This window comes from Sorghum bicolor, chromosome 10 (genome assembly GCF_000003195.3).
Source record: "Sorghum bicolor cultivar BTx623 chromosome 10, Sorghum_bicolor_NCBIv3, whole genome shotgun sequence".
Taxonomy (NCBI): Eukaryota; Viridiplantae; Streptophyta; class Magnoliopsida; order Poales; family Poaceae; genus Sorghum; species Sorghum bicolor.
Window position 1 is genome coordinate 13,186,024 of NC_012879.2, and position 24,035 is coordinate 13,210,058.

At 41.0% G+C, this 24,035-nt stretch overlaps 1 long non-coding RNA gene across 1 annotated transcript; it reads left to right on the forward strand.

Annotated features, from left to right (window-relative positions):
• LOC110431403 lies at positions 11,363-13,525 on the forward strand. Its single transcript, XR_002448901.1, has 2 exons — positions 11,363-11,476; positions 13,202-13,525. It is a non-coding gene; the product is annotated as an uncharacterized LOC110431403 (long non-coding RNA).

Consider the following 24,035-nt stretch of genomic DNA (forward strand, 5'->3'; position numbering starts at 1 on the left):
ACTCTCTAATCTCACTTCTCTAGCTCGAATCTCTCAAGGAGTGAAGTCTAGGAGCAAAGAGGGAGAGAGAGTGGGTGAGTCAAAGCTTGGAGACTATTTTCTCAGATGTAGAGTTGAAGGAATGGGAGAGCTCACGGTTAGAAATGAGGGAAGAGCTATTTATACATAGGTCCTGAACAACTACCGGTACTACCGGGGCAACCACCGGTACCACCGGCTACCTCAGATCTAACGGTAAGAAGTCTCTAGGATTTGCGAGAAATAAGCCTACCGGTACCACTGGGCTTTTGTCGGTACTACCGACCATTGCCGTTACCACCGGTGGAAGGCCGGTACCACCGACAGTTCAAATCTCCGCAACCAAAGTCAGCGCAGATTTGGCCTGCCGGTACTACCGGCGTTTCACACCGGTACTACTGGTGCTGGCCGGTACCACCGGCCCGAGCCCGGTACTATCGGTAGTTCATTTTCTCGCAAAACTCTGGAGAAGGGCTGGCACTGCCGGTACCACCGGCCCTGAGGGTCGGTACTACCGGCTCACCCTGGCAGAGAAGAAATTTCCTAGTGGTTCGTGCGTGCAAGTGTGTCTCTCAAGCGCAAGAGCTAAGTTGACCTAAGCACCCTTATCCTCATCTTACCAACTTGATTTGCATCCCTCTTGATAGTGCGGCGTTTCCTATAACTCAAACAAAGAATAAAAACTTTGTAGCCACTTGAGTCGAAACACCGTTCATCCATTAGAAATTTAGGGGTGCCATAATTCACCAAATGTTTTCGTTCAATTCCATCAATGGACTAACACCTGTAGATTATGCTCGATAAACATGTTAGTCCCTAATTTGGTTGTCATTAATTATCAAAACCCACATCGGGGGCGAATGCATTTACAAACTCCCCCTTTTTGGTAATTGATGACAACCAACTTAGGCTTATAAAAATTGAAAGAATTGAAGCTTTTGAATTCCAAAAATTCAAGTTGAGCTCCCCCTTAATGTATGCATTGGATTCAGAATTTCAAATCTTGATTACAATCAAGATGGCATACATTAAGAACAAGCTCCCCCTAAATTTTGCAATCCGTGGGGTGCCTAAGTGTGTGTGAGATAATAAAGTGTGATGCATATGACAAGATATATCACAAAGAATAAAAAGAAAGAACTTGAATGGTTATGCAAGAAATAAAAGGACTTAGCTTATCATAACCATTCATAAACAACATTGCATCAGCACAATCTCAAATCAGCTAACACAAGCAGGATATAATAAAGAAGCAAAGGTGTTTAGCTTACAATCAACCATCACACACACAAAGTTTAAGTTTACCACATGGTTCACCACACGATAATCCTAATACCAAGCCTAATACCATATGAGATAAGCCTAACACTCCCCCTTTGGCATCAAATGCCAAAAAGGGTAGGCTTCATGAAGCTCCAAGGGGCAAAGGCAGTAGGTGAACTACTCAACAATATCATCATCATCATCAAAGGCACTGGTTCACTGAAAACCCTGTTGCTGCTCAAACTCAGTGTCACGCTACACCTCATCATCCTGTGCTGCACCATTGCCATTATCATCTGTTGCTAGCCCTTTCCCTTTGCTTGGACTTAGCCTAAATACATCTGACATTCCAGTCTAGGTGCTTACTGTCTTGCTAGAATGCAAAGCCAATGACTTGCTCAATGATATACATGAGATACAGAGCATAGGGGAAGGACTGGTTGGAGGTCTAGGAACCCTCCTCAATGTGATGCCACAGGAGATCTGTCACACTGAGCCTCTTCTTAAGCCCAAAGCAAACAAGGATGGTTGCATCATGATTCTGAACTGAAGTAGCATCACCAACCTTTGGTCAATAGTAGCACGGAGTAAATTGTTGAGCACATAGAAATGGGGCTTTAGACCTTCCGTCTTACCATTTGCCTTAGTCGGATCATCATCAGGCTGCTTCAATGAAATCAGCCCTACCCACACCATTTGGATAATGACCATATAAGCTAGGAGCATCATAGTCATCGTGATCAAACCCAAGAAGGTGGGAGAACTGGCGGTAATCATAGTGGCAGTGAAGGCCCTCAGTCATCTAGTGAAGTATCTTGTGCTCTACATCAATATAAACTGTGGCCCAAAACTGACAAATAACCTCTGTGTTCCAGTTATGCTTGAATGTCATAAGTTGCAGGAGGTCAAAAACCAGTGAGCAGAAATTCTAAAGGAGGTGAACCACATAGTATACTCAAACCAACTCAAATTTGTCCAGATTTCATGAAGCCATTACATAACTATGGACACATTTGAGCGGTGAAAAATAGATTTTGAAAGATTTACACAATTTTTCACAAGAGTTTTTGCGTATTCGAATACACACATGCACACACTAAGCATAATATCAAGCCTAGATGCACAAAGGTAAAGCAGAGATTCAATCATGGAATGATATACCTTTTGATCAATGGCCTTGTCGTCTCCATCAAGGTTAAGATGTCCAGTTGTTGGCATTGGTGTCTTTATGGGTTTGGCCTTGTCAATGTCAAACTTCTTTAGCATGTCGGTGGTGTACTTGGTTTGACTTATGAACGTGTCGTCTTTGAGTTGCTTGATTTGAAATCCAAGAAAGTATGTCAACTCCCCCATCATGGACATCTCGAACTCTTGGTCACGATCCTACTAAATTGCTCACTGAAGTCCGCATTAGTACTACCAAATATAATGTCATCGACATATATTTGGCATAAAAAAAATATCATTATTGACTTTGCGAGTAAATAAAGTGAGATCAGCCTTTCCAATCTCAACCCTTGTTTGAGTAGGAAATCCTTGATACAATCATACCAAGCTCTAGGGGCTTGTTTAAGACCATAGAGTGCCTTGTCAAGCTTGTAGACGTGGTCGGGATGATGTGGATCTTCAAAACCCAGCGGTTGCTCCACATACACGGTTTCAGAGAGGGGGCCGTTGAATAATGCACTTTTCACATCCATTTGAAATAACTTGAAATCATGGTGAGTAGCAAAGGCAAGTAACATATGAATAGATTCAAGCCTAGCTGCAGGTGCATAGGTCTCCCCAAAATCCAAACCTTTGATTTGACTGAAACCTTTGGCTACCAATCGTGCCTTGTTCCTTGTGACCATGCCATACTCATCTTCTTTGTTACGGAAGACCCATTTGGTACCTAACACATTTTGCTTGGGTCTTTCCACCAAGGACTAGACTTTCTTCTTAGTGAAGTTGTTTAGCTCCTCTTGCATGGCAATCACCCCATCTGGGTCCTTCAAAGCATTCTTCACCCTATTTGGCAACATCGAGGAGACAAAAGAGTAATATTCACAAAAACCAACTAAACGAGAGTGTGTTGTTACCCCTCGTTGTGTGTCTCCCAAAATGCTGTCAACGGGATGATCCCATTGGATGGAGTGATGAACTCTTGGGTGAGGCACTGCTGTTCTTGTTTGAATTAGACCATCATCTTCATCTTCATAGTCTTGGTTGATTGGAGAATCAAGATCTTGACTGTCTCGATCACCACCTTGGTTGGGTCTTGAGCTTGTGGTGGATCTTGACTAGCTTGTTCCCTTGAGTCATGACCCCTTCTTGAAGTGGAAGCATCATCATGGGTATTGGTTGACCCATGATGCAAGTTTGGATCATGAGGAATTTGCATATGTGCATCATCTTCTTCTTCTTAAACGGGTCTTACTTTACCGGTAGCAAGCTTCTTGATTACTTGGTGAGATGGTTCTTCTTTACCTAAAATTTCAGCATTGACTTGCTCCTTTTGAGAGCTGTCGCTTTCATCAAAGCTCATGTCTACCGCTATCTCAATTTGACCGGTGGTCTCATTGAGAACATGATAGCCATGTTCATTAGTAGCATAACCAAATAAGAAACCTTCATCAACCTTTGGTGCAAACTTAGAGCTTTTGGATTTCTTATTAAGTATGAAATACTTGCATCCAAAAACTCTAAAGTAGTCCACCTTAGGCTTTTTACCGGTTAGAAGCTCGTAGGCGGTTTTCTGACTCAACTTGTGGAGGTATAAGCGGTTGATAGTATGACATGCCGTGTTGACGGCTTCTACCCAATAGTCTTTTTCTGAAATCTTGTATTCATCCAACATTGCTATTATGGCTTCAATGAGCGTCCGGTTCTTCCTCTCCACAACACCATTTTGTTGTGGAGTGTATGGAAACGAGAATTCATGCTTGATGCCTTCTTTATCAAATAAAGCTTCAATGTTGGTGTTTCTAAACTCTCTCCTGTTGTCACTTCTCACTTTCTTGATCTTCACTTCAAACTTATTTTTAGCTCTTCTTTCAAACTTCTTGAAGATCCCTTGTGTTTCACCTTTATCTCTCAAAAAGAACACCCAAGTGAAACGAGAAAAATCATCAACAATTACAAAACCATATTTGTTACCTCCAATGCTTATATAAGCATTGGGTCTAAATAAGTCCATGTGAAGTAACTCAAGTGGTCTTGATGTAGTCACGATGTTCTTAGCGGGATGCTTGGCTCCAACTTGCTTTCCCGCTTGACATGCACTGCAAATTCTATCTTTCTCAAAAGAAACATTTGTTAGTCCTAGGATGTATCCACCTCTTTGAAGATCGGCCAAGTTCCTCATCCCAACATGAGCTAGATGGCGATGCCATAACCAGCCCATGCTAGAGTTTGCCACTAAACAAGTCTTGGACCCCACTCTACTAGCTGAGAAATCAACTAGATAGAGCTTGCCCTTTAGTTGACCCATAAAAGCAATAGAGGAATCCGACCTTCTAGAGACTTCCACACCCTTATCCGTAAAGAGACAATTGTAGCCCTTCTCACGAAGTTGTGAGATGGACAACAAATTGTATCCCAACGAATTCACAAGTAATACATTTGAAATTGAATTATCATTTGAGATAGCAATTTTACCCAAACCAAGGATATCTCCTTTACTATTGTCACCAAAGACATTCCTTTCACATGCAACATGATTTGGTTGAAAGGAGGTGAACATGTTCTTCTCTCCGGTCATATGATTGGTGCATCCACTATCAAGCACACATTTTGGTCCACCGGAGGAGTATTCCTACAACATAAGATTAAGCTTTTGTTTTAGGTCCCGAGATGGGACCTAGGGGGTTAGAAATCTAAGACTTGGGCACCCAAACACTCCTTAAGATTTGTCTCTTCTTAAGGGCACCCACATACTTCACAACAATCTTGCCATCCTTGTCCCAACAACACATGTAATCACAAATGTGATTGCGTGAAATAGGCACTTGTTGCTTGGGCACCTCCACTTGCTTCTTCTTGATGTTCTTGTTGTTTGTAAGTGGACTTGTAGGAGTAGCAACATTGTTCACCTTGTCAATAAGGTCACCAAGAGGCACACTCTTGTTGAACTTCACACAAGCCACCCCATTTATCATGTTTCTTCCATTGGCTTTACCATTGTACCTATTGTAACTGAGGCCATCCTTGATTATGGGGTGCCTTGATGCCTTGAACACATTTGCCGGTTGCTTGTCCTTGCACTTGCAACCAATCTTGACAATTGTGTTTAATCTTTGGATCTCCTTGTCCTTCTTTGCTAGCTCAACAAGGTTAGTAACACAAGCATTTATATCAACATTTAAGCATCTTTCACAGCTTTTACTTGTTGAAGCTTTGGAATCCTTGGAAATGGTAGAGGTGCTAGTCCAAAGCTTGTCATAGTTTAGTTCAAGCTCATGATATTTAGTTGTCAAGCTTGTAAGGCTCTCTTGAGCCAAACTATGATCATTCTTTAGGCTAGCCAAAGAGTCATTAAGTGAAGAATGTCCCTTAGACAAATGATCATTAGCATCTTTGGCTAAAGACAATTCTACACTCAACTTATCAGCCCTCTCCTTTTCCTTGGAGAGACATGCTTCAAGTCCTTGGTTCTTCTCCCTTTCCTTTAGGAGCAATTCCCCTTGCGACTCAATGCATGACTCAAGCTTATCTTTAGCATATATTAGCTTTAGGATTTTAGTTGCAGCAGTTTTACCATATTTCTTAATGAGATTTGATGCATAGTTTTCATCATCTTCATCATCACTATCATATTTACTAGTGGTGTGAGTGGGAGAGTCAAATTGTACCTTATCTCCTCTTGCCATGAGACATGTAGGAGTGTCATGGTCGTCGTTGGAGAGGTTGGCGAAGAGTCTAGGTGATGAAGAAGTGTGGGTGAAGAGAGAGGTCGATGACGCATTGTTGGTGAAGATGTTTGTTGAGGAAGATGCCTCTTGTATGGCGAGGGCAGCCATACTCTTCTTCTTATTATCATTGTCATCATCACTGTCACTGTCGGATTGCCATTCTTGGCCTAGATGTGCTTCACCTCTCTTCTTGTCCTTATACTTCTTGTCACCTTGCTCATTGTATCTTGACTTCTTCTCTTTGTTAGGACAATCGGCCGCAAGATGGCCGGTGTCACCACACTCATAGCAAAACCTCTTCTTGTATGGCTTGTTTTCTCCATATCTCCTCATATTATCTTTCTTCATTCTCAAGTAATTTTTGTAGTTTCCCACTAGCATAGCTTGCTCTTTATTCATCATCATCATTATGCTTATGCTCACAACACCCTTTGTTACAATGACTTGAATCACTTCCATGTGATGCTGTGAGTGCAATGCTGTTTCTTTGATTCATTGCTTCCTTAGCTTCATCATCCAAGACTTCATGATGCATCAACTTTGCAAGCATCTCTTGAGGTGTGATCGTGTGGTAATTGTCTTTCTCCATAATGACGGAGGCAAGCATATTGTTCTTTTGTCTATACACCCTACATATCTTTCTTGCTGCAGAGTTCTCATCCCATGTTGTTGCTCCAAGTGCTCTAATTTGGTTGATCAAGGACATGAATCTATCAAACATGGCCTTTGTTGTTTCTCCCTCAATCATGCAAAAATTCTCAATCTTACTTTGTAAGAGTTCAATGTTTCCAACTCTTACACTTTTATCTCCTTCAAATTACACCTTCAAAGTGTCCTAGATTTGCTTTGCATTCACCATACCATTTACTTTGTTGTTGTCCTCCGGAGTGAGGCATTGCAAGATCAAGGTGGCTGCCATTGCATTTAGGTGAAAGTCTCTCTCATCTTCAGGTGTCCACTCATTTGGATCTTGCGGCGGATTTACGCCAATGTCCACCACTTCCCAACATCTTGCGGCTATGAGATGTAGCTTCATCCTATGAGCCCAATCGGTGTACCTTACACCATCAAATGTTGGTGGTTTTCCAGGATTGATCATTGACAAGGTTGGATTCTTGCTTGAACCACCACAGTCAAAGCTAGCTTTGTTGTAGTTCTTTGATGTTTTGCTACTATCTTCATTTTCATCTTTGCTACCCGATTCATGATTCTTTTTGCCCAGGAGCTCTCTCATCTTGTCAAGCTCTGCCTGCATCTTCTGCATTTGCTCTTGTTGCTGTAGCTGCAAGGATGCAGTGATCTGTGCTGTGATCTGATCAACAATTTCCTTTTGTGCTATTGGATCCATCTTGGCCAATGTTGCTCCTCACGCGGTGAAGCGTTTGTACGAGGAACCTTGCTTTGATACCAATTGAAAGGATCTAATTGGCCTAGAGGGGGGGGGGTGAATAGGCGTATCTTAAAAACCTGAAACTCAAAAGCTCAAGTTGCGAAAGTTAAATGCCTGCCGGTACTACCGACAGTTTGGGCCGATACTACTGGTGTAAGACAGCTAGTACTACCAACGCAACTGATGGTACTACCGACGCCCTATGAGAGCTACGAAATTAGAGTAGATTGAGTTTTGATTTCAGATCTGAGAGTTACCCCACTCTCCTAGATGTAGTAGAGGATGATGTTGTAGTTTCCTTGGCTCGGTTCTTCTCCAAAACGTAGATCGGCCCTTGTTCACCTATGAAAAGAAGTAGAGAGGAAGAACACGAAGAACACAAGAACAAGGGTAGTCGATGCTACCTCCACAGCAAGACAAGATATTTTTCCCGAGGTTCGGCAATCCCCATGAAGGAGTTCCTGTCCCCGTTGTTGAGGTGAACACGAAGGTCCGACCACTTAGGTCTCCTCCCTCAAGCAACCACTGAGGTTAGCTCGAGATTTCCACTAAGAATCAAAGGGGGATACAAACACTTCGGGGTGCCCTCACAAATGAATCAACACGGGCAACCACGAAGAACGCCTAGCCGGCTAGGGTTCCAAGAACCCAAGAGTAACAAATACAAACAAAACCAGCAAGACGAAGAAACCAAGTGCTCAAGTCACAAATCGAAGCTCCCAACTCTCTAATCTCACTTCTCTAGCTCGAATCTCTCAAGGAGTGAAGTCTAGGAGCAAAGAGGGAGAGAGAGTGGGTGAGTCAAAGCTTGAAGACTATTTTCTCAGATGTAGAGTTGAAGGAATGGGAGAGCTCACGGTTAGAAATGAGGGAAGAGCTATTTATATATAGGTCCTGAACAACTGCCGGTACTACCGGGGCAACCACCGGTACCACCGGCTACCTCAGATCTAACGGTAAGAAGTCTCTAGGATTTGCGAGAAATAAGCCTACCGGTACCACCGGGCTTTTGTCGGTACTACCGACCATTGCCGGTACCACCGGTGGAAGGCCGATACCACAGGCAGTTCAAATCTCCGCAACCAAAGTCAGCGCAGATTTGGCCTGCCGGTACTACCGGCATTTCACACTGGTACTACTGGTGCTGGCCGGTACCACCGGCCCGAGCCCGGTACTACCAGTAGTTCATTTTCTCGCAAAACTCAGGTGAAGTGCTGGCACTGCCGGTACCACCGGCCCTGAGGGTCGGTACTACCGGCTCACCCTGGCAGAGAAGAAATTTCCTAGTGGTTTGTGCGTGCAAGTGTGTCTCTCAAGCGCAAGAGCTAAGTTGTCCTGAGCACCCTTATCCTCATCTTACCAACTTGATTTGCATCCCTCTTGATAGTGCGGCGTTTCCTATAACTCAAACAAAGAATAAAAACTTTGTAGCCACTTGAGTCGAAACACCGTTCATCCATTAGAAATTTAGGGGTGCTATAATTCACCGAATGTTTTCGTTCAATTCCATCAATGGACTAGCACCTGTAGATTATGCTCGATAAACATGTTAGTCCCTAATTTGGTTGTCATTAATTATCAAAACCCACATCGGGGGCGAATGCACTTACAAGACTCTAGGGCGTTATAAATGGTATCAGAGCCGACCTTCGTGGCTATGGGCGCGTGCGGGGCAGGAGCGCATACAATGAGTTCATGATTCGTGTAGGTCCTGCGCGGTGCAGGCGTGGCACATGCGCCGACACTGGAGTATGGTCGCGTGTGCTAAGAGAGAACGTTCCTGGTCATCGGGTTCTTTGAGGTGGGGTGTATGTCACACCCAGCCCAATTTGTAATTTGGCCTGTTGTGGTGAATGTGCATGTTATGAGATAATTATGGAGGATTTAGTCCCACCTTAACTATTAGAGTCCATCCCACCATCCCTAGGTTTATTGTTTTACGCGAAGCGAGGACGAAAGCGTATGTGAGATGGTGGTAGGTGTGGCTCGCTCAGCGTGCAAAGTGGATCTGAGCCGTTTGGACTCTAGGATGTTACACAGTGCAGTTGATATTTATGAAGATAGCCAAGAAACAACGACCTCTCAAAATCAATTAGCAGAGGAGGGTATTTTAAGACGTTGACATATGAAATTAGAAGCATTTTCTACCATTAAAAAGCACTATCCATAGGAAGACCCCTAGCACCAACAAAAAACCCGACTCCCTCATAAATTTCTCATTTCTCCCACCCAATTCCCACCTCTCTCCTCTCTCAACTTCTTCTCGAGGAACCTTGTGCCCACGGGAATAAAGATGCTTTCAATCACATTCATCCTACAATTTGATGTTTAGCCAATGGAATAAACTAAGAATTTAAAGGGTCAATAGTTACCAACCTTAAAACAAGGAAGTGAAATGGATCCTTCAAGATTTGGGAGTCTCCATGGATAAATTGGTGGAAAACACCCCAACAATGGTGAAATAAAGGTAGGAGTCAGAGGTAAAAAGAGTGGAGAGAGTGAGAAAAAGACAGGAGAACTCGGGTTTTCTTCTAGTACATTTTCACCACTTGTTCAATCCTTGAATAAGTGGTGAAACTAGTTTTATCTAAAGATTGAGTAATACGTGGTGTGTAGTGCCCATCATACGAATGGTGAGAAGTGTTTCCACCACCAGTTTGCTATATGATCCAATGGTAAAAATTATGGGAGTATTCACCGCTAGTTTGAATGCCTACCATGCTCAGTCGATTTTTGAATCGTTGGTGAAATGTTATGACTGCTGGTTCTAGTCAAATTGGCAATAAAAATTGTGTAGAGAAAATAAATTTTGTAGTATCTAGTGTTGGTGAAAAATAGCTTGGCTTATAAATGACTAAGCCCATGCAAAGATTGTTGGCCTGAGATAACCAGAATCTATAGATAAATGGGTCTTAAACGAAAGTACAGTTGTTATAAAATTGTTATGTGAAAATTGTTTGACATGGGCTAGTGAAAAATGAGTAGGGATTGTAATTAGGATCAAATACAAATTGGCTACTTCCTACAAGGGCCTTGATGGGCCACATGATATTTGTGACATTTTATAGCGCACAAAAAAGTTTCTTGATTTGTGGGCCTTTGATGGTCCATAAGGCATTTGTGTACCTAACAATAATTGAAAAATAAATATCATAACTTAATGATGAAAGGATGATCGTCATAAGATCTATGATGAGAACAAGTTGTCATCACAAGCCATGGTTTAACATGCATGATAGGTGAGGATTGATTTTCATCACACATGAATCATAGATTTTATAATGTAACATAATTTCCAATTTAGATCATCACATAAGGTCACATGTGTTCTTATGCACTAAAATTCATAATGGAGGACTTCACAAAGAAGAGTTTGATCTAATAAGTGGCAAGAGAAACTTTTTTGATAGTCGAAGTATTTGTATTGAAGTTACTTTTGGGGGTCTATTTTTAATTTGCCTAAGTATTTTGGCAATCATTAATATTCATTATTTCTAGAGACAATTTATATATCTCTTAAATTTATTCTCCCCCACATTTCCTTTTCTCCACCTTCTTATGACAAGTGGCTTCCTTTTATTGACAACCGAATGGCACGTGGTGGACATGCAAAGATTTCTTAAGACACGTGTTTCCTTTTGTCCACCTTCTCTTGGCAAGTGGCTTCCTTTCATTCACAACCAAATGACACATGGTGAACATGCAAAGATTTCTTAAGACACGTGTAGCTTCTTGTTGCACTGGATGGCTATAAATAAATGACTTATGTTGATGCAGAGAACATTTGAAGGCAGCAGGACAAAAGGAAACATGTGTCCTAGTTGATGAGTTCTGTATCAAACTTGATCATGGATGATCAGAGGCGAGTTACATGAGTCAACTGCCTCAACAACCATTAGGCAACCATGGAAAGGTACAAATTATCATCTCAGTGATTTTGCATCCCATTCTACCATGCTTTGTACAACCAAAGAAACAAATATCATACTATTAAGCCTAATGAGTTATGTATCAAACATGATATAATCTAGATGGGAGGAGATAAACAGATCATGGATGCTTCGTAATCCAAGAAAATGGCTAATAGCTAATGCTCCAATCCAAGTGTTGTATTGGACTTGTGGGCTTCTTATTAAATCTAACTTGCCATTTTGTCAGTATCATTTGTGGGCTTCAATCTCATATCTTTTTTCTTGAAATAAAAGTTCTCATACCTTTTTTCTTAAAATAAAAGGCACATCAATCTAAATCATTTATTTTGTCAAAAGTGCTTTTGGGCTTCTGAAACCATTTGTTTCTAAATACAATGCACCACAATCTAAATTGTTCTTTTGTAAGTAGCGCCTTATCTAGTCTAATTTAACTACCCAAAACATATTGTTAATTTAGATATGAAATTCTAATCACTACTAGCGGTATTCCTCATACTCCAAATATACAAAGATAGCAAAACTTACCTTCTGCACCATCATGACGAATGCTTGGTGAGCTCTATGCATGCTTTTTGTGTTTGTTATTTTTAGTGAACAAAATTTATTTATTATAACCATCTAATAAAGAAAGAGAATTTACATGTGTCATATATGTTTTTGTATGTGTGCAACTTAAAATTGACATTGCTGAAGAAAGTCACATGTTATTGATAAGTGGCTTCCTTCATCTGCAATCAATGACAAGTGTCACACATGAAAAAGCATATATGACACATGTAAATTCTCTTTGTTTACTGAATGGTTATAAAAAATGGATTTTGTGCATTGAGAATAACAAACATTGCAACCATGTATGGAGCTCAAACAAATGATCATTAAGATAGTGTAGAAGCTATGTTTTCCTACTAATATTCCTTAGGAGGACGTGGAATATATTCATTAGCTCTTGGTATTTTGGATCTAAACAATATGACATGGGTAGTTATAGCAGACCAAATATAGTGCTACCAACAAATAGATGAGTTACATTGAGATGCCTTTTATTTCAAAAAAGGGTTAGGAAAGCCAACAAGTGCTATTGACAAAATGACAAGTCACATTGTGGAGCCCTTCTTTTGAAAGAAAAGATTAAGATGCCTACAAATGATACCCAAAAATAGCAAGTTATATTTAAGATGCCCACAAGTTCAATAGAATACTTGGGTCGGAACATTGGTTGTTAGTCATTTTCTCGGATGACGAAGTGTCCATGATTTGTGTAAGTGTGTATCTTCTCCCAAGGTTTGATGCAGAACTAAACAGGCTTGTTACTATGATTTTTTTCTTTGGTAGTCAAAAAGCATGTTGGAATAATGGGATTGAAGCAAAAACACCAAGGTAAAACTTTTGGAATACCAAGGATAAGTCACAACTTTATAATTGAAAGGATATGTAGTGGGAAAAGTTGGACAGAATAGGGTCAGGATGAAATGCATGTCACATGAAAGGTGTATATTTTTCTTTAATTGAATGTCAAACAATTGTACTATTTTAGTAGAGCTCTTCGTACTTCCTAAAGAGCACATAATCCTAGAAACTACCATATATGCATCATATGCCAAGCCCTACTACAAAACTCCAAGATCACCGGTGAGGCAAAGGAGATCACGTACTATCGATGATAATGTACCTAGGGTACCTCACCTCATGGAAAATAACCTAAACAGGACGAGGTACACCAAGCAGGCTACATGGGAAGCCTAAACCAGATGGGATGCCTCATCTACTTGGAAGATAAGGGATAGCAATATGTATTTAGAAACCAACTCTATTTGGTAGATTTCCTTGTAACAAACTATAAAATCCACTTGTAAACCAATCGAGACTCTATCTATATCCCAGACCTTGGACTATTTAATGAGGGGTTTGGAGCCCTGATTGGTATCCCAAGGCCTCTCATCGTCATATCTAGGCAACTAGCCATCATCAACCCCTTGTAAACTCCAGCACACGTGCCTGACCAAGAATAAATCTATGTCTTGTGTGCTACCCTTCTAATTCTCTGTGTGTGATTTGCTAATCTTCATTGCTAGATTAAATAATTCTGGCAGTTGGCTGTTGACACTTGCTAACACCACTTGAATACTAGGTTGTCATCCCCAGCATGGCACTAGAGTGTACTATGGTATTTATACGCACACAGATAATCCGCAAGCGCACGGATACCGTTATAGCTTTTTCCCGGTTAAAGGTTTTATCGTATCCACAGGGAAACGGGAGAACTGATCTACGCTCTAACTTAACCAAGATAAGTAAATAGGTGTGAATAGGAAAGATGGTAGAATCGAATAAGAACAATATTAAAGGTAAGATAACAGTGATTGATAATATGGGAATAGAGAGTAGAGCAATTCTAGTATATGGGCGATGGTAGCAGAATAGAGAGGATAACTATGGTTTCTCTACTTCAAAGGGGTATGTCTATGTCTGGGACGAACCACGTGATAAGAGTACACCACAAAGGATGCTTATCCATAGGCCGATAAACCCTACCCGTCCTGCTAACGAGAGGTGGACTACAGGGGACCAACGTAACTGTCACCTACGTGGCCTACCACACGATCCAGCTAGTCAGGGGATATCCACAAGTAATCTAGGTCTAAGCACCACGCTTACACCTATACTACAACTCTAACCTATAGGGTCCTATAGATTAGAAGTACTCAAAAGAGTTGTGAACCAGAACATACATGATTAGTAATTGCATAATGAATTAGAAATAGATTACCAGAGTCATCCCATGAGCAAGCTTGATTAGAGCTTGATCATGGCGAAGTACAACCGGAGGAAGAACCGACAGGCCGGCCTCTCCTCTAATCCTCCTTCGCTCTCCATCTCGCTACTATCTAGATCTACTCTAGTTTAGAGAAGAGAGGAGAGCTCTCATCTCTAAACCCTAGCTTTTGCTCTGTCTATGAATAATGAATAATGATCAAGGGGGTGCCTCCTCCAGGGGCCAGGGGGTCTGGTTTTATAGTCCCCTCAAGTGAACCTGGGCCGTCGGATCAAACCGACATTGATTGAACAGTTTAGATTCATCCTTTAGGTCGGTGGAGATCTCCCGCGAAGCAGAGTCCTGATTGGACTCCTGGAGAGGGCGGGCGCCCAGGGGAACAGGGCGGGCGCCCTGCCTCTGGCCCCGTTTCGCCTCCGCTTCGGTCTCGTGGCTTCTGGAGTCTTCTAGATGTAAGATAATTGCGCAACACGTTAATATCTTTACGTAATCCCGACATGTGGGCCTTTCTTCCTTATTTCCTGATAACCCCCTGCAGAAATAGACAAACACCAAAACTCGTGGAATTCTGTCAGATAAAACCCTAAGTCTTGATGTTGATTTCATTTGGATCCTTTTCTTTGTTTATTTGATAGTTAAATTTGATACTTAAGGACCGTCAACAAACTCCCCCAAGCTTACCTCTTGCTCGTCCCTGAGCAAGGATAGACTCAGCTATGGATCATAAGTTGTTGCAATATCTTTAAAAATTGACGGTACACATGCTTTTAAATGAGGTCTCATCTCTGAGTTAGAGTAAACTGTCAAGACTTAAAACTTACTTACTTTACCTTTCACCATGGGACTTGTAACCGTCACTTCTGTCTTGAGTGGTTAAAAGATAGAACAGTCCAGTCAAGTGCCATGTCGCTTATTCTTGATCAGCTATAGCTCTGGAGTTTTTGCAGATTTTCAAATAAAACTCAGAGATTCCTTTGTATGACTCTCTCATATATCTCTTTTGTGGTATTTCTGGATCCTTACCAAGGCAGTGATGGTATATGCCTTCTCTCAAAATATGTGGTATTTGTGGTATAAGGGATAGTGACATTGTCTTCTCTCTCACCCTACTCTAATAAGGCTTTAATATCTGGAGCTCATAGGTGGGAGATAAAATATACATACTTACAAGACATTTATTGTATAGTCAAACCATGGATCCAAAGAAACAAATCAATAAGCCAAATCAAGATGTGCATGTGTGGCGAATGAATAGTGTATGGTGATGATGGTGATAACAATGGTGAAAGTCTAATTCTACTTTTGCTCTTTTGAGGGGATACATACCTTCCTTGCTTTTTGAAACTTTATGAGGAGAATGAGATGCTCTTCTTTTTCTTTTCTCTCAGATGGATATCTTGTACCCCTAATTCTACTGTCGGACACTTGTCCATTTTTACCTCTCGTCTCACTTTTTTTCTTTTCTTTCGAGGTTCCGGGCATTTGCCCCTTTTTATTTCCTCATTTATTTATTATTTTTTTTCTTTTTTTTCAGAGCACTCATCTCTTGAGATAATATAGCATGTGGTAGTAGCAAGATAAATTGAGCATTTATTTCACAAGGAAAAAACACAGATGTTTTTGGCTATTCTCTCCCGAATTAGGAGTAGAATATTTTTGGGTGGTTCTGGAGATGGACATGGATGGATATATGTGGATGGTACTTCCAGAGTAGAAGTAGCATATATGAGTGAATGTGCAAGTGAATCTTGATTTAACCACATGACAAGCTCCTAAGGGTCTACACAGCTTGACCACACTCAATGCTCATAAGCAGTAAATAATAAATGTGTGGCTCAAAGTCTAGCAAGCATGTATATATGGCTGTGGTAGGAATTTATACTCTCATCATACAGGAACTCATCATGCAACATTTTAAAGATTTTTCAAAGATAAAATTCTCCAGAATTCTAGCATCTCTAGGAATAGATAAACAGCAGCTCAACCTTCCCATATCATATCCGTTAACAACTTAGATTTCAGATCAAGTTTTCATCCCACAAGTTTAGATCTAGAGCAAGCTTTAAATTATAACAGTTATGTCTAAACTTGAGAGAGAACTTTAAATTTGCAAATTAGGCAGAGCAACTATTCATCATATCCATGCTAGAGTTTTATTATTAAGATTCATAGCAAACTTTATTTATTTATTTATTTATTTATTTAGCAAACTAAGAAAAGTGTATATATATATATAAGCATAAAATATTTATTTGGTTTTTCATAGTTTATGTATTTTAATATTCTAATATAAGTATAAAGATAGGTAGAAATACTTAGCGAGATAAATGGGGGTGCTCTCCCCCAAGCTGAATTTTGACGTAATTTCTCTTGATGTAGCTAGCAGGTGGCAGAGGTGTATTTGAAAGTCAGCAGCATTCTGACAGCGATTAGAATGTCCTCCGTCTGCTAGTCTTCTTGATTCTTAAATTCTGTGGAGCTCAAATAGACAACAAAGCTTGTGGAACTAATTAAGTGTTAGCATAAATATCTAGCCTTCATCACGTTGAGCTTCCTCAATAAATATTACTCCCTGTTTTTATATTTTTATTTTATAAAGTAGAAAAGAAATATTTATTTTATTTTTATGCCACCACAGTGAAGGTACTTATGGGTTTTATGCCACTTGGGGCTTAGTATTTTTTAACATTTTTATTTTCTTTTCAAGATAGCATGATTAACTAATAATCTATTTGAGGAAAGTAAATAACTAAAGGGAAAAGGGAATGCAGAAAGGATAAATATGGATAACTACCAATCTTACCTTTCGGCGAGGGTTCAATGTTTTAAGTCTTCTTGACAAGACTTTTCACCGTGTTCATTCTTCAGGTGCGTCATTTGATTGAGGTGCGGACCTTGACGTCTGCACCTTTTAATACGGTGTCACCCACGTTCTTCGTTTGCCCAGCAGTTCGAAGTGCAGTGTTAGCAGTATCTTGCTCAGTGTGTTTGAGCTCGTAGTGTACCTGCTCATAGAGACAAGGAAGAGATCAAATGCATGGGCCCTGTTGGTGGAAAACACCAACAGAACCAAAAGTGTATTTGTTCTTCTCTAACCTTAAGCATAGTGAGCAAGACAAGTTGATGGATGATAAGTTCATGAGTGTAGCACTTATAACATTTGTCAGATCATATCGCTCAACCTTATGGAAAGATAATCTATCTATGTATATGTCTTTTTTCTTTATATCTCTCAATGATTGAATGTGTAACATTTTAGCTCATATGATTAGGAGTGTGGGATCATGGAGGTAGTACTAAGAACAAGGATTAAAGGACTAAACATGTTGAATCAGTTGGGTTGGTTAATCTAGAGTTGTAAATCATACACGTTTGTCTCTTTTATTTATATGAATGCCAGAACCAAGGAGAAGCTTATAAAAGTGATAGTCAAGTACCTTAAGATGTTACCTTGCTCGAAGAGTGATGGTACAGTATCATCTTGTGGAAGCTTTCCTTTCTTAGCGGTTGTGCGTCGTGTTTGTGGCACCCTCCATGGATCATCTCTCTATGATGAATGAGCTATGTCCTTCTTGTGCAAATTGTTAAACTTCATATGTCACTCTCTTCATCTCTGATGTGAGTTTATCTCAGGACTTCCCAAATCGATATTGAAAGTTTTTCTGCAGGGGTTAGTCCGACAAAATATACCAATATCTACTCAAGCAGTTTTTAGTCAATAACCAAACTAGACTCCATGTCTAATCAGATTAAGGAAGGCTATTTAACCTAAGCACCATGCTTAATTTAAATGCCAATGGAAGTATGGCGAGTACTTCCAAACCAACACTTGCTAGTAAATAGACAAAGGTAGCATGACAACATTTATAGAGATCTACTCAAGTGGAGATGAAGTAGTGCGATTAGTATTTAACAAATTGAGCATGTTTCAAAGGTAGGGACAACCAGCATAGCAACATGGCAAAGGATGTTTTTATGTAAAGTACTCCCCCAAGCTTGAATTTTGCAAAATTCAAGTTTGGATGAATTTAATTCAATGTTGTATGATGATTGGTTGGACATACCTTGTGCTTGTCATTCATCCGATCTTCTTGCTCCAATCTTAGAAAGGTTAGTGACAAGAATACCCGAAGGAATATATTTTTTTTACAATTATCCTTATATGCTCAATACACAAGGTAATGTTGCAAATAATTAAAAGCTCATGTTACGATCTGATCAGTGCTTATTTTAAGACACTATGCTTGTCCTTGGGAAACCATCAGTTTATGTTGGCGAAGTGGTTTCCCCTCCGATGCCAACCTATATCTAGATCAACTCAATGAGATCTGCAATATTTATTATAGACATATGCATCGACAACCACCCTTTTAAAGTTTTTATAAATAGAAAGGAAGAGGGGGTTGGAGATCTCAAGTGTGGTGATGTCGGAGAGACCAATAGATTGGGAAGATGTTGCATATGAGCATGGAGTAAACGAAGTGGCTATGAAATAAATTCCGTGCTCATTAATGTTATCTTTGTCTCCAATCTGAATGTTCGGAGTTTCTCCTGGATTGGTCTCACCTATGTCCTCTTCTGTAGTTGGATGAATCTCATCTTCAAAGGGAGTCAAGAACTCACCATTTGAAATTGAGCCAAAGTCAGAACCCATTAAGGCTTCTTCCTTATCCATCCATTCTACACATTCTAGCCATTTAGAACTTGTGATCAAAATAGGGGAGGTGTTAGAATTTTCTATATGGCTTAGCTCTCCTTCTATGGCATTACTTGACATGCCATCCTTATGGTCTTCATGACTCCTATGGTTTGGTTGTCTTGGTGAATTGCTAGGATCATCATGAGACTAAAAAGAAGAGGGATAAGAGGGATCTCTAAGGTCAAGGATGGATTTAGAACTTGTGAACATGGAAGGGGAGTAGATAGAATTGTCTATATGGCTTAGCTCTCCTTCACTTGATATGTCATCCTTGACTTCTTCATGATAGGAACCAGGACATTCTCTAAGAGAAACATTATTGCAATAATTTGAATTATCCCTGCTTGAAGGTCTCTTATAGAACTAGAAGTCTAAACCATCAGCATCTAAAAGATTTAAGGTCGGAATTCCTTCCTCCCTTGGAGAATTTTGGGGTATTGATGGTTTAGGATCGATAGCTAAAGTTTGGGATTGAAGTGGTTGTGATCCGGCTATCGAAACTTCTTCTTCTTGTCTAGGAACTGGTTCTTTCTCTTTCTTAGGGATATAAAAGCTAGGAGACTTTCCGCTCATTAAATCAATCAAATTCCAAGCTTCACTAGCGGATAGGTGGTGGAAAGATCCTCCAGAGGCCGCATGAAGGGTTTGCTTATTTTTCCTACTAAGGCCCTCAAAAAAGTGAATTAGAAGAACTTCTTCTGGAATAGAAAGTTTTGGGCGAGTGAGAGTTAGGTTAATAAAGCGGTCCCATGATTTGCCAAGAGATTCTTCTTCCAGTTGTCTAAAAGAAAGAATCTCACGCCGAAGTTCCACCACTTTGGAGATTGGAAAATATTTAGAAAGAAAACTACTATATAACTCCTTCCAATCTCCATGAACACTCCCTACTTTGAGTTTATACCAATGTCTAGCTTTTCCCGTTAAAGAGAACGGAAAGAGCTTCCATTTAAGGGTCTCATCGGACATGCCTTCTATGCGAAGGAGGTCACAGACTCGATAAAACTCTCTTAGGTGTGTGTATGGGTTTTCCTCACCTTCTCCTGAGAAAGGTTGTTTTTGAATAAATTCTATGTATTCGGGGTCTATCTCAAAACTAGATGCTATGATAGGCTTTGAAGATTTTGGTGGTTCGAGATGTGTGCCCATAGGTCTATGAAATTCATAGATAGACATGTTTGAATTCATAATAGACCAGAGATCAAGGATTAGATAAGAAGAAAGAATAGCAGAGATGAGGCAAAGGATAAAAGGAAAATATTATTATTATTATTTTTATTATTTTTTTATAAAATGATTAAACTTGTTCGTAGTCAACTCAGCAACCGTTTCCCCGGCAACGGCGCCAAAAATGCTTGTTGACACTTGCTAACACCACTTGAATACTAGGTTGTCATCCCCAGCATGGCACTAGAGTGTACTATGGTATTTATACGCACACAGATAATCCGCAAGCGCACGGATACCGTTATAGCTTTTTCCCGGTTAAAGGTTTTATCGTATCCACAGGGAAACGGGAGAACTGATCTATGCTCTAACTTAACCAAGATAAGTAAATAGGTGTGAATAGGAAAGATGGTAGAATCGAATAAGAACAATATTAAAGGTAAGATAACAGTGATTGATAATATGGGAATAGAGAGTAGAGCAATTCTAGTATATGGGCGATGGTAGCAGAATAGAGAGGATAACTATGGTTTCTCTACTTCAAAGGGGTATGTCTATGTCTGGGACGAACCACGTGATAAGAGTACACCACAAAGGATGCTTATCCAAAGGCCGATAAACCCTACCCGTCCTGCTAACGAGAGGTGGACTACAGGGGACCAACGTAACTGTCACCTACGTGGCCTACCACACGATCCAGCTAGTCAGGGGATATCCACAAGTAATCTAGGTCTAAGCACCACGCTTACACCTATACTACAACTCTAACCTATAGGGTCCTATAGATTAGAAGTACTCAAAAGAGTTGTGAACCAGAACATACATGATTAGTAATTGCATAATGAATTAGAAATAGATTACCAGAGTCATCCCATGAGCAAGCTTGATTAGAGCTTGATCATGGCGAAGTACAACCGGAGGAAGAACCGACAGGCCGGCCTCTCCTCTAATCCTCCTTCGCTCTCCATCTCGCTACTATCTAGATCTACTCTAGTTTAGAGAAGAGAGGAGAGCTCTCATCTCTAAACCCTAGCTTTTGCTCTGTCTATGAATAATGAATAATGATCAAGGGGGTGCCTCCTCCAGGGGCCAGGGGGTCTGGTTTTATAGTCCCCTCAAGTGAACCTGGGCCGTCGGATCAAACCGACATTGATTGAACAGTTTAGATTCATCCTTTAGGTCGGTGGAGATCTCCCGCGAAGCAGAGTCCTGATTGGACTCCTAGAGAGGGCGGGCGCCTAGGGGAACAGGGCGGGCGCCCTGCCTCTGGCCCCGTTTCGCCTCCACTTCGGTCTCGTGGCTTCTGGAGTCTTTTAGATGTAAGATAATTGCGCAGCACGTTAATATCTTTACGTAATCCCGACATGTGGGCCTTTCTTCCTTATTTCCTGATAACCCCCTGCAGAAATAGACAAACACCAAAACTCATGGAATTCTGTGAGATAAAACCCTAAGTCTTGATGTTGATTTCATTTGGATCCTTTTCTTTGTTTATTTGATAGTTAAATTTGATACTTAAGGACCGTCAACATTGGCACGCTAGGTAGAGGCCTTTGTATACAAATCTATTCCAGGTGTTTCAGATGGGGATTTCTTCAACAACCTCATCTGTGGCAACTTGGCTTCTTGTGACTACATCCTTCAATAGTATATGATGACACTCAACATGCTAAGGCAAATTCACAGTAGTGCATGATGATCCTTGTAGCCAACGATGACACTGACATTCAGCAACATGACTCAACATCTAGAAATTAAATAGTTTGATTGATCAGGGGAAAGCCCTAGTTTGGTTTCAGATAATTGATGAAACCTATTCAGACTAACCCTTGTCTAAGCAATGAATGAGTTAGGGTGGTCCAAGTCTATGTGGTTGAACTAGATGATGGTTATGGTGATGGAGATGGCCTAATATGGATCAAGTGCTACGACTTAGAAAATAAGAAAGAGAAAACAAAAAAAGGGTCAACGCAAAGGTATAAATCGTAAGGTCATTTTATTTTGCCAGTCAAGACACAATAAAGTGCGTGATTAGATTTAGGATAGATAACCATAATATAAAGAGGGGAAATATTTAATTGCAATGATTAGTGCCACTAAGTGTGAGTCTTATTTGTATATTGTTGACACCATTTTTGGACACGTACCCGGGGATCAGTAAAGTATAGATCGGCAGATGGGGCAACGGTAACTAGTCTGCAGGAAAGTTGCCGATGAGGATGGTTGCCGATGAAGAGACGATTGAATGTGACTAAGTCCAAAGGTGGTGACGCGTTCTTGCCGATGATCAGTATTAGTGTTTGCCGATGGCCATAACAGGGGGTTTGCCGATGATTGTGAGGGAAAGCGTGGAGATTGCCGATTAATCTGTGGCGGTGTCCCGGTCGGTTACAAGGGGATAGTTTTATGTTTTCCTTAGTTATTTGAATTCGTTTTGTATACGGATTCCGTTTAATTTGGAAATCGAGTCCTAGTCGTGTCTGATTGTAGCTCTTTGAGCATGGTATAAATGTAGACCCTAGGGCCTTGTAATGAAGGAATCAATCAATTAATCAAACACAAGTTTTTACTCATATTCCAGCATCTACTTTTTCGACGACTTCGTCATATTTTCCTTTTTTTCTACGAGTTCTTAGGGATTCGTTGACTTAAGCTCGGCGTATTCTCGAGTTCTGCGTGAACACCTCTTGGCCGTGACATCCGGGCGCATCGCTGTTGTCAGGACCAAAGTGTTCGAGTTATCACCTTTGCTGATAGTAAGGTCAAATCGGCTGGCACGCCTTAACGTTTGAATCGGGTATTAGCCCTTTGTGTTTGCAGATCAGCTTTTGCATCAACACATATTTTGGCACGCTCGGTGGGACCAATTCAAGATCAAGATCAAGATCAACATGTCGAATACCGATTTCGACCTGGAGAACGTCATCCCCGTGACGGAAGCCAATCTCAGAGATGAGCAGAAGCAAGCTATTGCAAAAGCCATGGATGATTACAAGCAACAATGTTTGAAGTCCTTTAGCATCAATAGGAGTGGCGAGGTGATCCAGAAGGAAGCACTGCCGGCACCTCGGCAGGTTACTTTTGAGGCCAATCCTGGTAAACTTCAAGACATGGTTGATAGTGCTATTAACCCTGCCTTGATCAATCAAGCTGGTGTGCTGTCCAATACGGTTTTCAATGCCGTGGCTAGAACTTTCAAAGAAGGACAATTGCCACCAAATTATGTGGGCCCTGTCTATCATCCGCCGGAATCACCAGTGGTTACAGCTCCATCGGGTTCCACAGCCGCTGCGGGTATAGAGGTTACTTCTCCTCCGAGCACATTGGGGATCACTAATGCGCAATCTACACCGATGATGACCAATCCATTAACATCTGATGAGCAAGTCAAGCTTGCCACAGATCTATTGGCATCGGCAATGTCGGGATCTGTTCCTCCCAACTGGTGGGGTTATGGTATGCCCCCAGAGATGATGTTGAAGACGTCTAGCACATCTCAAACGGTTGACATGAGAGGCAAGGCTCCTATAGCATCGGCACCACCAAATCTGCCGATGAATCAGAGTCCCCAGTATACTACAACTACTACTGCAAGACTAACACTGGGAATTCTCAAGCTCCAACGTTCCAGATGCCTAACGCATCGGCAGATTCAATGCTGATGCAGCAGAGGTTTATGACACAGCCAGGGTATGTCAATTCGATGATGATGCCCGATTTCCAGCCATCGGCAGGATTTATGCCGATGAATGCTAACAGTGGACGGACAGGGCAGTCAGTCTTTCCACAGATGCCTCAACAGAATCATCAAGCTCCAGGATTTCAACAAGGCCAGATCCAGCCTAGGTTTCAGAATCAAGGGTTGGCCAACCAGCCGATGAATCTTGGTCGGCAAATTGGTGGC